This window comes from Lichenostomus cassidix, chromosome 2 (assembly GCF_008360975.1).
Source record: "Lichenostomus cassidix isolate B80296 chromosome 2, HeHo_3.0, whole genome shotgun sequence".
Taxonomy (NCBI): domain Eukaryota; kingdom Metazoa; phylum Chordata; class Aves; order Passeriformes; family Meliphagidae; genus Lichenostomus; species Lichenostomus cassidix.
This window is the reverse complement of record NC_139482.1, coordinates 91420360-91433082: the sequence shown is the minus strand read 5'-3', so window position 1 is coordinate 91433082 and position 12723 is coordinate 91420360. Positions and strand designations below refer to the sequence as shown.

General features: G+C 53.4%; 1 protein-coding gene across 1 annotated transcript in view; it reads left to right on the top strand.

Annotated features, from left to right (window-relative positions):
- The first annotated feature begins 8607 nt into the window (after nucleotides 1-8607).
- NR4A3 (nuclear receptor subfamily 4 group A member 3) overlaps nucleotides 8608-12723 on the top strand; it is a 29571-nt gene continuing 25455 nt past the window's right edge. Inside the window, exons 1-2 of the mRNA XM_085052378.1 lie at nucleotides 8608-9064; nucleotides 11552-11710. The gene's annotated coding sequence lies outside the window, so the exon portion shown is untranslated. The remainder of the gene's footprint in view (nucleotides 9065-11551; nucleotides 11711-12723) is intronic.

The following is a 12723-nucleotide window of genomic DNA, read 5'->3' as shown; positions in this document are numbered from 1 at the left end:
TTTTCGCTATTCAAACCACATCATCATCATCTCACACAGCACTCCACCTGTAAGTTTTTTTGTAGTGTACAATAATAATGGAAGCCAAGTTACTTGGTTCCTTGAAATGGGAGGGAACAGCCAGTAACTGAGCTTCTCTTTTGGTTTAACTTTCAAGATTGACTTTCTAAGACAGGTTTCAAAGCTCAAATACTTTCCTGAAGAGTGTGAGGCAACGGCATCCTCCTTTGCCTGTCTCACAGCTTTTTCTGTGGGAACAGCAGCAGGCTCCTTCTATTTGGCAGAAGAGCCAAGCTTCCCCAATAACCTGGTTTTAGTTGGGAAGGAGTTAATTTTCTTCCCGGTAGCTGATATAGTGCTGTGTTTTGGATTTAGGGTAAGGATAATGTTGATAACACATACTGATGTTTTGGTTGTTGCTGAGCAGGGCATACTCTAAGTCAAGGACTTTTCAGTTTCTTACATCAACCCACCAGTGAGTGAACTGGGATGCAGACGAAGCTGTGAGGGGACATAGCCAGGACAGCTAATCCCATCTGACCCAAGGGACATTCCATACCATATGGCATCATGCTGACCACATAAAGCTGGGGGAAAGCCTGGGAACAGGCTGAGCATTAGTCAGCAGGTGGTAAGCAGTTGCACTGTGCATTGCTTGTTCTGTATATTCTAACTAGTGGTAGTAGTAGTAGTAATAATACTTTCCCTTCCACTTCTGTTGTATGAAATTGTCTTTATGTCAACCCATTAATTTTACTTCCCCCACCCCCAATTCTCTCCTCCATCCTGGTGTGAGTGAGTGGCTATGTGGTGTTTAGCTACCTGCCAGGTTAAACCATGACATGTAAGCAGTGCACACCTGCAGTCAGTGCACTTTGCTCCTTTTGTTCCTAAGTTTGTTTTGGCACTCCTCATTCCCACCATCTCCAGAGGGCTGCACAGAGAAGCGTGCATAACACAGCTCCAGGCATGGCATTCCCAGCCTACTATGGGCTGCAGCAGCCCTGACTTGCCAGTTTCATTCAAGTTCGGATTTCAAGATGATTTTCACAACCCCAAAGACTAGACTCTGAGCTCATCACCCTACTCCTGGAGCTGGGGCTGTAAGTTCAGGTGCATACACCATGATTTGGTCTTTCATATATAGTGCAGGGGGGTGGAAATGGAACTGATTTCATCAGCTCATTCTAGCAACGTATTTCAGCTGATTCAGAGATGCCAGAAGGTTTAGACGTGATTAAAGAATGCTGATGCTTAAACTCTCTTAACCTGTGACGTGATACTAGTGCCCACTTCTGATCTTTAAGATATGATAAGCTTGAAAGAAATAGTCCAGATCCTCTCAGGTAAATGATTCATTTCTTTTTATAAGAGAAAAAAAAAGGAATTACTGCCATTAAGGGGTTTGAGGCCTTGTGCATTAGTAAGACATAAACAATAGTAGTAATTAGTTTTCATTTCTGTGCCTTTATTTCCTAAACATCTTGTTGTAATTTTACGGATGAGGAAACAGAGCAGGCAGAGGTAAATGAAATTGTGCAAAGGCACAAGGCAGGACAGAGATGAAGCAAAAAGCAAACCTGAAGAGGCAGGTGCCCTAGCAGCTGCGATCTCTCACGTCTCTCCTCAAACCCCTCATCCTACCGCAGCTGAAGAACTGCTACCCCTTGGTTCTTGGAAATGGGCAGTTAAGATAGCACAGTAGTGAGAGGGCAAAGAAATAGACAGGTAAATAGCAGGAAACAGAGAAAATGCAGTCCAAGAAGAGGTGAGAGAAATAGTAAATGAAATGCAATGTTCAGTAACATAGGTAGATAGTCTGGAGATCATTAGGAGTAAAGCAAACATGGTGACTGGAAAGACAATGTAATAAAAAGCAGGTGAAATTTAAAAGATCTTAGAGAAAGTAAATAAGTAACAAGTTGTTGCTTATGAGGAGCTATCCTTTGTCAACACTATAAATAGAGAGTCTGACAAAAAGGCACTGCCTGTTGAACAAGCCTAAATGATTATCTGCTATAAGCTCTAAATTTACATAGTTGCATTTGTGTAGTACTCCATGTGGTAAGTAAAGACACTCCTTTTTAGGAATAAAGATTGACAATCCAAACAGGAATTAAATTTAGAAAAGAAGGGCTCAAAATGAAGCCATAAAGATAACTTACAAAATTATAATGGCTATGATCTTACTAATTATAAGATAGAGGGGAAAAATATTAACTTTTGGGGTTTGTAAACCAGTCCCATGGCCTTGATCCTTTATTAAAATCCATCCCTGTGTAATAAACAGAGAGATGTTTGTGAGGTCTGTGAGATCTTTGCCTAAGATAAGATGAGCCTGAGTCCTTTTTTTTTCACCACTCTCGTTTTTCTTTAAGTGTGCACAATCAAGTAAGATTGTCCTTTTGAAAGTATCAAGGCCAGTGCAAAATGTAGTTCTTTTGTATCCATTATAAATCCAGTTTAAAGCTGCTTCATTATTACATAATTAATGTACTTAAATTAAGATCCCTCTGAATGTTCCTTCATCTCCTTATTCAATAATCTGCTGTGCTTGCATGTCTGAACCTTGTCTGGTCCTGGCTTCTCCCATTCCTAATCAGCTCTTACGTTGGCAGTAGGAATTATACTCTCATCAGCTCCTCTGCTTAATATGATCACAGTTCAGTCTGTGGGCTTGTCTAAAAGGCAGTGGTTCCATTCATTAATATGTGACCTCCTTTACTTTTAATTTTGGATCTCCACAACCAAGGAAGAATTGTCTATTGTCTTACAAGCCAGGCAAAGTGAGAAGGCTGAGTCAGTCCAGGAATATTCAAGCCTCCTCATCTGTGGTATTGCAGAATTCCAGGGCAATTCCACCAGTTGGTGGAGCTTCTGTCTGGGAAAACAGAGCTATTGTGAACAAAGCATACTGTGCATATTTCTAACATTCATAAAAGACTGGGTTTGAATCATTTGAATCTTTCTCAAAATTTCTTCCTTTGGGGCAAAAATTTCCAATGCATGGCCACGATCCAATTATAGTCATTTGGAAAATCTGAGCATAAACCATGCAACCATATCTTTAACTAGTTGTAAAAAGAAAAGATAAACTTTTGACTGTAAAATTATGACAGTGGGCTGGATTAGATTAGGAGTTCATTTAGTTGAGACTAGGACTCAGTTTTAGCAGTTGTGACCTGCCAAATACACTACCAAAGACTAAGGTAGGCCTTCCCCTCTTCCCCATCATGACCCCTCTATGAAAAGGCACCTTTCAAGCAAAGGAGAAAGAATGAGTTCCTCTTTCAGACTGGAAACACAGCGGTGATAAACTGGGTGTCCTGACAACCTATTGTAGCACTCTACCTCCCATCTAGAAATCTGCTGGCCTGACGTTGTAAGGCAGCTGAGGCAGAGCTGCTGTTTTAGGCTATCAAACTCAGCTAAGTGTCATTTTCACCAGAATCACACCCTCTTTTCAAGACTTTAGTCACCTTGATCAGCACCAGAAGGTGTTACATTTATTTTCTGAATGACAGAATACCTCTGAAGGGCAGGATTCTGATCCAGGCCTAAGTCAAACAAATGTTTTAGATGACCAGATAAAAAACTGCAGTGTTTTTTCTAGTGCCCCACACCCACAAATTCAGAAATCCAAATTAATTATCTAACTCTCCACATGCTTGCAGAGTGAGGAAAGGGTACAAAACAGACTAGCTTTAATAAGTTGAATAAGCCCATATCCCATATCCCATATCCCAGCCCTCTGGAGCAGAATATGTATCTTGGGACAGCTGGAGGTCCTAGCCCAGCAGAACCCTACCTCACCTATGAGCTTTTCCAAAGACACAGCTGGAAGGAGATGGTTGCTACCTTCTGTTGACTCTGTAGCTTTGTCAACAACAGCACTTCCTAGAAAACAGATCTGTGATTCAGCTCCTTTTTCACCTACAGAAGACTCAAATCCACACTGACCTTTACCTGAGAGAATGGTCTCATCATGAGGTTACTGGTTGTCTAGGAAGATATGGAGGGGGAAAGGAACTTTAACACAGAAATCATGCTCAGTCGGGCAAGAAAGTTCTCTTAAGGCCATGACAGTATTTTTATAATATAGGTGTGCAATATAAAATAACACAAGCAATCCTTGGAGCAGGAATGGATAGGATAGGCAGATCTCCTCCATCTCAGCAGACAGCCTGAAGCACTAGACCACAGTGCTTGCACACAAACCTCAGAGTGGTTTCACCACTTCAAACAGGTGGTTGAGATACCACCCAGAATGATACAGGGATTACAGCAATCTCCTGGGAGGTGGGGAATGTAGGTTGAATTTCCCCATTCCCACCCTCACCTCACTGCCCCAGACAAACTAGGTGAAGCTCAATGTCCTGTTTTCTGTGCAAGTGCTGAAACTACTGAGCTGCTGTGTAATTGAGGTGCACCAGCCAACTCCTCTTTGGGTTTTTCCTAGAATGTGGCATTTAAGCAGATGAGCAGTTGTTTCCTACATCCTGGAGGAAGATAGGAATTTTTATTTAAAAAGACACCAGGGGATACTCTTCGTATAGAAGGTTAGACTATTTTAATGGCACTATTTAGTGCCATTTCTATGGTACTACTGAATCTATCATAGAATGCCCTGGGTTGGAATGGATCCTAAAGATCATTTCATTCTAACCCCCCTGTAATGGGCAGGGAACTTTCCACTAGACCAGGTTGCTCAAAGCCCCATCCAACCTACTCTTAAATACCTCCAGATACCGGGAATTCATAACCTCTCTGGGCAACCTATTCCAGTGCCTCAGCATCCTTACAGTAAAGAATTTCTTCCTAATATCTAGTCTAAACCTGCCCTTTTTCAGCTTAAGGCCATTCCCTCTTGTGCTATCACTGTCCGATTTAGGTGCTCCCAAATACATGACAGCCAGTCAAGATTTCTAGGATTTTGACTGGGGTATCCTGTGGTAAAAGCCTACAGTGACATTTCATTGCCTTGGCCCCAGAAGTCAGCAGCCTAAATATTGGCTCTGGTCTTGGGGAAGCCAAGGGAATTCTTGTGAGGAGTTGTCATCAAGTTATTTGGCCATACATGCAAATGCATGGGTGGGCATTGGAAGTGAACCCCTCAGCCTCTCCACACTGTCTGCTCCTAGTGTCACTGTGAACCTTCAGTCTCCTCAGCTCTGGGAGCACCCAGCAAATGTCCCTCAACAACCTTCCCCACTTCCTGGAGCTTTATTTCACCCAAGGCCTCCTTCACACCGCTGCAGGCTTCCTCCCCTTGTTGCAGTGCCTGGTTTTATTATCCTGAGTTATCCAGTAAGCCCTGGGAATGACATCCTTCTGGCCCTCACTCCTGCACCGCCACCTCCAGCGAATCAAGCTGCGTACACACCAGTTAGACAATTTGCCTACTGTTGTTCCTGTCCCCTTATCTCTCCCTCCACCTCGGTGTGTATGCTTAATGGATTGGGAGTTCCTTACACGAAGAACTTCCTTTTCACCTCATGGGAAGCAACACAGTGTGTAGTGAGTGACCTCTCATGTCATAAATAACTGCAGGACAGCAGACCGTGCTCTCCCTAGGGGGAACCTCTGCCTTGGGTCGGTCGGTGAGCAAGTGCCTGGCTCCCTGCACAACACCTGCATCTGCCCGAAGCACAGAGCACTCTCAGTGCCACTTTCTAATCATTTTCTCCAAACATCCCATTTCCTGTTCTTTAAATAGCACCTCAAAGATTATTTAAAAGGCTTTCAAAACACTCTTGCCGCCGGTTTTGGGTTTGGAGTGGGTTTTGTTGGTTGGTTGTTTTTTTTTTAGCCTTCTTGCATGACGATATTTTCACGTCGTGGGAGACAGGAACAGCTCGAGGAAGCTGCGAAGTTGCACGGAGTACTCGGGGGAGGAAAGGCGGGGGGGCAATACGGTTTCTAGGACCGTCCACCTGGCACCGACTTTTTGTTCTTGCATACACTTTCAGTGCGGAGCTGCGAGTTTTGGGATGACTCTGGAACTTTATACCCCTCCCTCCACCTGGGGGGTAGCCCGCCCGGAGTGGGGCGAGGGTCCCGGAGGGCGGCGGCGCTCCGCGGAGTCCCTTTCCCAGCAGAGAGGCCGAGATGCAAAGGAGAAATGACAGCATGGAAAGCGGAGTATTTTTATCGGGGCCAGTGCCCGGGGTGAGCGGTGGGCGGAAAGTGCCACCCTCTCTCTCTCTCTCTCCTCCCTTGCCCTCAGCCGCCCACGCCGGCAGCGGCATCAAAGGGAATCTCCCTTGTCGCGGCGTGTCAGCACCGGGGATGAGCGCACCGGCCCGTCATGGCATTTTCGCTTCTCCCGGCGCTTACTCAACAGGCGGGAGGGGAGGGAGGGCTGGTTTGGAGGGGGGGCGGGGGGAGGACTCCCAACCAGCGCCGCTTCTGCCATGAGGTCACCGCGGCGCTATGCGCTGTGCCCGCCGCCGCCCCTGCTCCGCTCCGTTGCGTCAGGCAGGGGGTATCCCCGCCGCGGCCGACCGAGCGGGGCATCCCCGCCGCGGAAACACCCTGCGCCGCCACGCGTGTCCCTCGCCGGCGGGGCGGGGGGGGTGATCCTGCACCCAGCCCCTCCGCCGCCTCCGCACCGCCACCCCAGCCCGCAGCGGGCACTCGGCCGCCTTTCGGGAAGGTCAACGGTGGTTCGCCGGGGGGCCGTGCAGGGATGGCATGCGATGCGATGGGGAGGGAAGGCAACGCACTGCACCGAGGGAATTGCACCGAGCCGGCCACGCGGAAGGAGAGTCCAGCCACAGCCACCAAGAGACTTTTTTTTTTAGGGGGAAGACGGATCTGGTGCGCCCCGCCAGCGTCCGGCTGCGGCTTTCCCCCCCTCGGGGGGGAACTGCCGAGGGGATGGGTGTGCACGCCGGGGTCCCCGTGCGCTGTCCCGCACTCCACCCCCTGCGCAGAGGAAGCCGGGCGGGGGCGTGGCCCCTCGACAATGGGACTCGCCGGCGCTATAAATACCCGCCCGCATCTATATTTGGTTTGGCCGGATCACAACCGGGGGGGGCGGGAGGGGGGGTGTCCCAAAAATAGCCCCGCGCGCCCGCCCGCCGCCGCCGCCGCTCAATGGGCTCCGGCCCCGCCCCCTCCCTCGCGCGCGATCCCGAGCGCCCCGCGCGGGGCCCGGCGGGGCTAAATTTAGCAACGCCGCTTGCGTCAATGACGCGGCCGCCGTGCGTCAGCCCCGCCGCGCCCCGCCCCTCGGAACGGGGCCCGCCGCGTCCTGTGCGTGGATTGGCCGCGGCGGCGGCACGAGGGCGGTGACGTGGGGGCGCGGGCTGGCCCCCGCCGGGGGCCGGCGGCGTCCGGAGGGGAAGCGCGGCCGCGCGGGGAGCCCGGCGGGTTCCCCCGCGGGGGGAGCGGGGTCTGGCAGCGCCGCGGCCCCGGAGGGAGGGAGGGAGGGAGGAGGGAGGGAGCGGGGGACGCCCCGGCGCCCGCGGGGAGATGGCGCGCACCGCCTCGGGAAGGGGATCCCGGGCTCGGACGTGACGGCCGCGCCGCCGGTCCGCGGCGTCCGCCGAACCCTGTGCCAGCCCCGGCTTCGCCTCCCGGGGAAGGAGCGCGCTCCGCGGCGGTGCCGGCGGCGGGATGGTGGAGAGAGACGCAAAGCGAAAGTGCCGCCGCTGTCGCCGGTCCCATCTTCTCTGGGCGGCAGGCCCCTCGTCCGCCCCCGGCTCCCGTCCGTCGGGAAGACTCTCTTGGCGGAGCCCCTCTGTGCGAAGAACGAGCACAGCACCGGCCGTGACGGCTGCGGTGACAGTCGCGAACATCCCGGCTGCCGGCGTGGATGTAAATAGGGAGGGCGCAGGGCACGGCGGCGGGCGGCTGCCGCCAGCGGAGACTGCGGGGGAGTCGTCCGCCGCCAGCCCGATGCCCCAGGCAGACACACAGACACAGACAGACACACGGACACCGACAGACACAAGGACAGTCACAAGCAGGCGGGAGCCCGGACGGTTCTCAGGGCTGCTCGCACTAGTGTCCGCTCTGTGAGCGGCACCTCCCCGCAACCTGCTCCTTGCTCCTGCGCACTGGAAAGTTTCGAAAGAAAAGTAAAAGAGGGTGGAAAAGGGGGAAAAAAGAAGAAAAAAAAGAAAAAAATGTGCGAAGAGAAAAGAATAGGGAAAAAATTAAAAAGGCAAAAAGAAAAAATGTTGAAAAAGTGAAAAATAAAAAAGTGAAAGAAACCTTTAATAATTCACCCTGAAAGTTCCACTAAGTTACCAAGTTAAAGTTCTTTTCATTTGAGCCACTTCAGTAAAGATATATTAATTTGATTATCACCACCTTAATTATTATTATTATTATTATTATTATTATTATTATTAGACTTGGGAACGATTCGCCGGGCAGTCGCGGGCAGGCGGCCCCGAGGCGGCCGGCCGGCCGTGCCGTCCCGGTGCCGGCGGCTCAGCACGGCTCTGCCGGGGCTCTGCACCGCTCCGCACCTCTCGGCACGGCTGTGCAGGGCTCGGCGCGGCGCGGTGCGGCGGGAGCGCGGCGCACACACTGGGGCGGGGGGGGGGGTCAGTAGCGTCAGGCTCCCATGGCGTCACTATTGACGTTTCGCATTCCAGCCGCTCTATGGAGAGGCCGCTAGGGCTCCTCTCACATAAATGACGTTCAGAGAGAGGGAGCGGGAGAGCAGCGCAGAGAGGCGCCTCCGTCCCCTCTCTCCGGCGCAGGCACACGCGCACCCCGGGGCACTCGCACCGGGACGCGGGCACAGGTCCCGGCCCGGCTCCCGCCGCACACACACACAAAGGCACATCGCGGCGGCGGCGGCCGCTCGGCATCCCTCGCCCGCCCGCCTGCTCACTCCCTCCCTTCGCCCGGGGACGGGCTCCTGGCTCCTCAGGCTTTTGCAATCCTTTTCCATGCCTCGGGATAACGCACCCTCTGGACCTGCATCTACCGGGAGTCTGAGGGATTTTGTGTCTCGGGTCCTGCCGCTGGACAGCGCCTACACACGCCTTTAAGGAAGCGGGCACCTACAAACTAGATGTAAAGACGGAACCTCCACAGCAACCGAGTACGTATGCGAGTGAACGGGAGCGGCTGAGGGAGAGGGACAACGCGGCATGTCCCCACTCCGTGAAAGTTGCGCCGGCGGGGTAGAGAGATGCTGGGGAGATGCCGGCGGCGGGCGATGCGGCTCAGCCGACACGCTGCCTTGCCGGGCTCTCGCTGAAACTTTTCCCTCACCTTCCCCCCCGCCTCCCCCCATCCTCCCCGTGGATGCTCAGTTGGCGCTGGGCTTCCGAGCCTTCCTGCCGGCTCGGCAGCTCCTGCCGTGCGCGGGGCACTGCTGTCTCTCGCAAACGGGAGGGCTGTGGTTGAGAGGAGCGGGAGCCGGAGCCGGTGGTACTAAGGTATTTCTGCTAGTTGTTGTCATGGAAATGATGCTGCCGGCGGCGGCGGGGAGTTTACAACGCCGGTGATGAATGGCAGCAATTTGTCTCCTTCCTTTAGCCGCGCTTGGGAAATAGGTGGTTCTGTTTGCACAAGTTCAGCTGTCTAATAGGGACGGCGGGGCAGGTTGAGCTCATCTCACTTTGGGAGACAGCAGCCCCCCTCGGCAGCCCAAAGAGCTCGCCCAAGAGGTAATTGCTGGAATGTGACATATTGTATTGAAATGAGACGGGATGTTTGCACGGCACGTCTGCCCGGCATCTGCTCCTCGGAAATGTGCACTTTTCCCTTCGGAGGTCAGAAGTGGTAACGAGGGGCCGCGGTGCCCCGGCACGGGCGGTACCGTGCGGGGAGGCTGGGCTGCGCCGCCGCTGCCCCGCTCCCTGCCCCCGCGGCGCCTCTCGCCTTTGCCTTCTCGCCTTAATAGCTGCGAAAGAAGTTTCAGTCTTGGAAAGAGGCGAGAAGGCGCGGGCGTTGGGTTCTGATATTATGTAGGGGGACAGTTATCGGGGCAGCATTATTGCGATAGTCTGTCCCGGACGCAGATGCATGCGGCTCACCTTAGCGCGGCTAGTTAAGAACGCTGCTACTAACACAATTTTCGGATATGATGGATTCCGTGCGAGGATATTTCCCCGGGCAAGGGCGTAAAACGCTGTTTTATGTAGGGGGGTTGTTGTGTTGGGATAGGATTTTTTCTCCAGGAAAAAAAGTTTGGGAATGAATCGCTAACTTTTATCCAAGCCGCTTCACTCGATTACATTCTTCGCCCTATTTTTCTCTCCTCCGTGGAGACCGTTGTATGCTGGAGTCAAGCCCCGGTAAAAAACAATGGACTAAACCAGACCAGACGGTTTCTTCGGAGGTGAATCTCACGCGATCTCGTGGATATTTGCTGGAGTGACCGTGCGGCTCGGGGCGATCCTTCCCAACCCCCCCCAAAAAATCGCTAGCTAACCGGCAGTGGAAGTCCAGCACGAAACTTTTTAATTGAATGGAGCTTCCCCCTCCGCAGTCCCTCCCGGGTAAATGAAGGTTTCGAAACTCGCCTGAAGAAGTCACAATCACAATGGAGTATTTCACGGTTTCCTCCTCGTATTACAGGGTGGGGAGGGGTGTCACTCGGGGCTGAATGTAAAGTGCACGGCGGAAGAAAAGAGCTTTGACAAGGGTAGTTATTTCCTCCTAATTTACAGCCCTTACGGCCCTGCGCTCCTGGCTCGGGCGGCGGCAGCCCGGAGGGGTGCTGCGTGGTTAAAAGCGCAGCGAGTGTCTCTAGGTAACCGGCGGGCCGGGGGGGCAGAGAGGAGCCCTAGGGCGCTCCACGCCGAGCGGGAAACCGCCTCGCAGGCGCTCGTGAGGGAACAAAACCCTCGGGAGAGGAAGGGATGAGCTGACACGCACTTAACATCCCGGGAGCTTGCGGGTGTTCAAAGGCAAGGGGCGCGGGGAAGGCAAAAGAAAGACAAGGAGCGGGAGAAAGAGACGCAGGGGAGCGGCTCCCTTAGGCAAGGACCGGCGCGGCCGCGCATCCCCCGCACTGCCGCGGAGCCCGGCTGGCAGCGCCCAGAGGGTCGGGGGGAGGCGGCTGGGCTGCGCTCCCTCCCCTGCGCCGGAGATGGTGGGCTCGGAGACACCGCACAGGGCTAGCCGTGCCGGCGGGACACCCCTCAAATCTGGCGGTACCCTGCATAGAAACTTCCAGCTTGCTTTTTCCTGGCCTCTGCCCCCCAAAAAGAGAAAGTTCTCACGGGGAAGTGGACGCTGTGGGATGCTGCCCCGCTTGTTGTAGTCACCCCGCCCGGGGTTCTCCTCTTGCCTTCCCCAGGCTCCTCGCTGGCAGAGCGAACCGTCGGTTCCGTTGCCCCAGCCCGGTGCTCTCTGTCTGTTGTGTGATGAGGGAGCGGGAGCTGGGAGGAATGCGCTCCCCGTCCGGCTCCCCCTTCCCACCCGCGGGCCGAGGCGGGGGATTGCCGTGCGACCGCGGGGGACTGTCCCTTCAGGTTCCCCGGGGGCGCCGCGCCGGGGGGGAGGCGGGGGGCTCTCCTCTGCCCCGCTGGGCACCGCCGCCCCTGACTGTGTCTTGTCTCCCGCCGCTGGCGGACAGAGCCCGGGTCGGAAGAGCGCCCCCCGCCCAGGCCAGGCCCCGGGCCCGCCTCCGCAGAGAGGTCCCAGCCGGCACCCACCCCGCCGCCGCCGCCGCCGCCAGCCGCCGCCTCCGTCCGCACCTCCAGCCCCACCATTCAGCGCGCAAGATACCCGCCAGGTAAGCTGCCGCTCCGGGAGAAGGGCAGGACGAGGAGGGGTGGGGGGGAGGTGCGGGAGCTCCTGACGCGGCCCCTACCCTTCCTAAATCCCTGTGGCATCATCGGCCCCCGACGTCCCGGGGCGTTTAAATCCCCAAAGCATCAGGGCAGCGCCTGCCTTTCGCAGCGCTTTTGGCAACACGGAGGTTGCGAGCCCCTTGCTAAAGATGAGCCAGATTCAAGGGGAAGCTTGTTGGGGGTGCTAGTGTCCCTGTGAGGAGCCCAGCTTGCCTGGCGTTAATCTGGGCATCCTTTACCTCAAGTTCTCACAAAGAAAGCAGAATAACGTGGTAATAGCTCCCAGTGTTCCTACCCTGATGCTTTTACCCATTCATTTGGGTTTTGATGACAGGTTGCTCTTCCATGCGCCTCCTGTGGGGCTTTTTCTTTTCTTTTCTAAATATTGTTGGATAAAGAAGAAAAAAATCCCAGGTTATTTACTTTGCAAGGGAATTAATACTGGTGCTCTAAGTGGAAAAGTAGGGGTTAGAATTAGACAAGTGAGCTGGCAAAAGGGGAGGTAGGAGGAGTCCCACAGAGCCAGGAGAGACCAGACCTTTAGGTTAGGGATATTTTTTCAGTCCTCCGGTCGGAGTTATTTTAGACTTCTGTTTTTCTACCCCACTTTGCACAGAATTCGGTGACATAACTCTGTTATGCTCAGAAAAAATGCAGAAAAAAAGGCATAATGATCTGTTCCCTTGAACTCCTGCTTATTTTCTGAGTTAGCAAAAAAGTCTTTTTCCATCATAGAGCTGTGTATCAACATGTCCCCTTGTGACATTATCTGTCCACTCACTCTGTTGTGTTCCTCTGTCAGTTCTCAGTGGAGGTGTGTGGAAAGAATTTCTTTCCCTTTTTATTTGATTAAGCACTGATCACTATGTTTTAACAGCCAGTCCTTAAACTAACAAGTTATAGTGATATGACTTGCCAGGAAATGTGTGTGCGTGGAATGGCAGGGACAGAAATT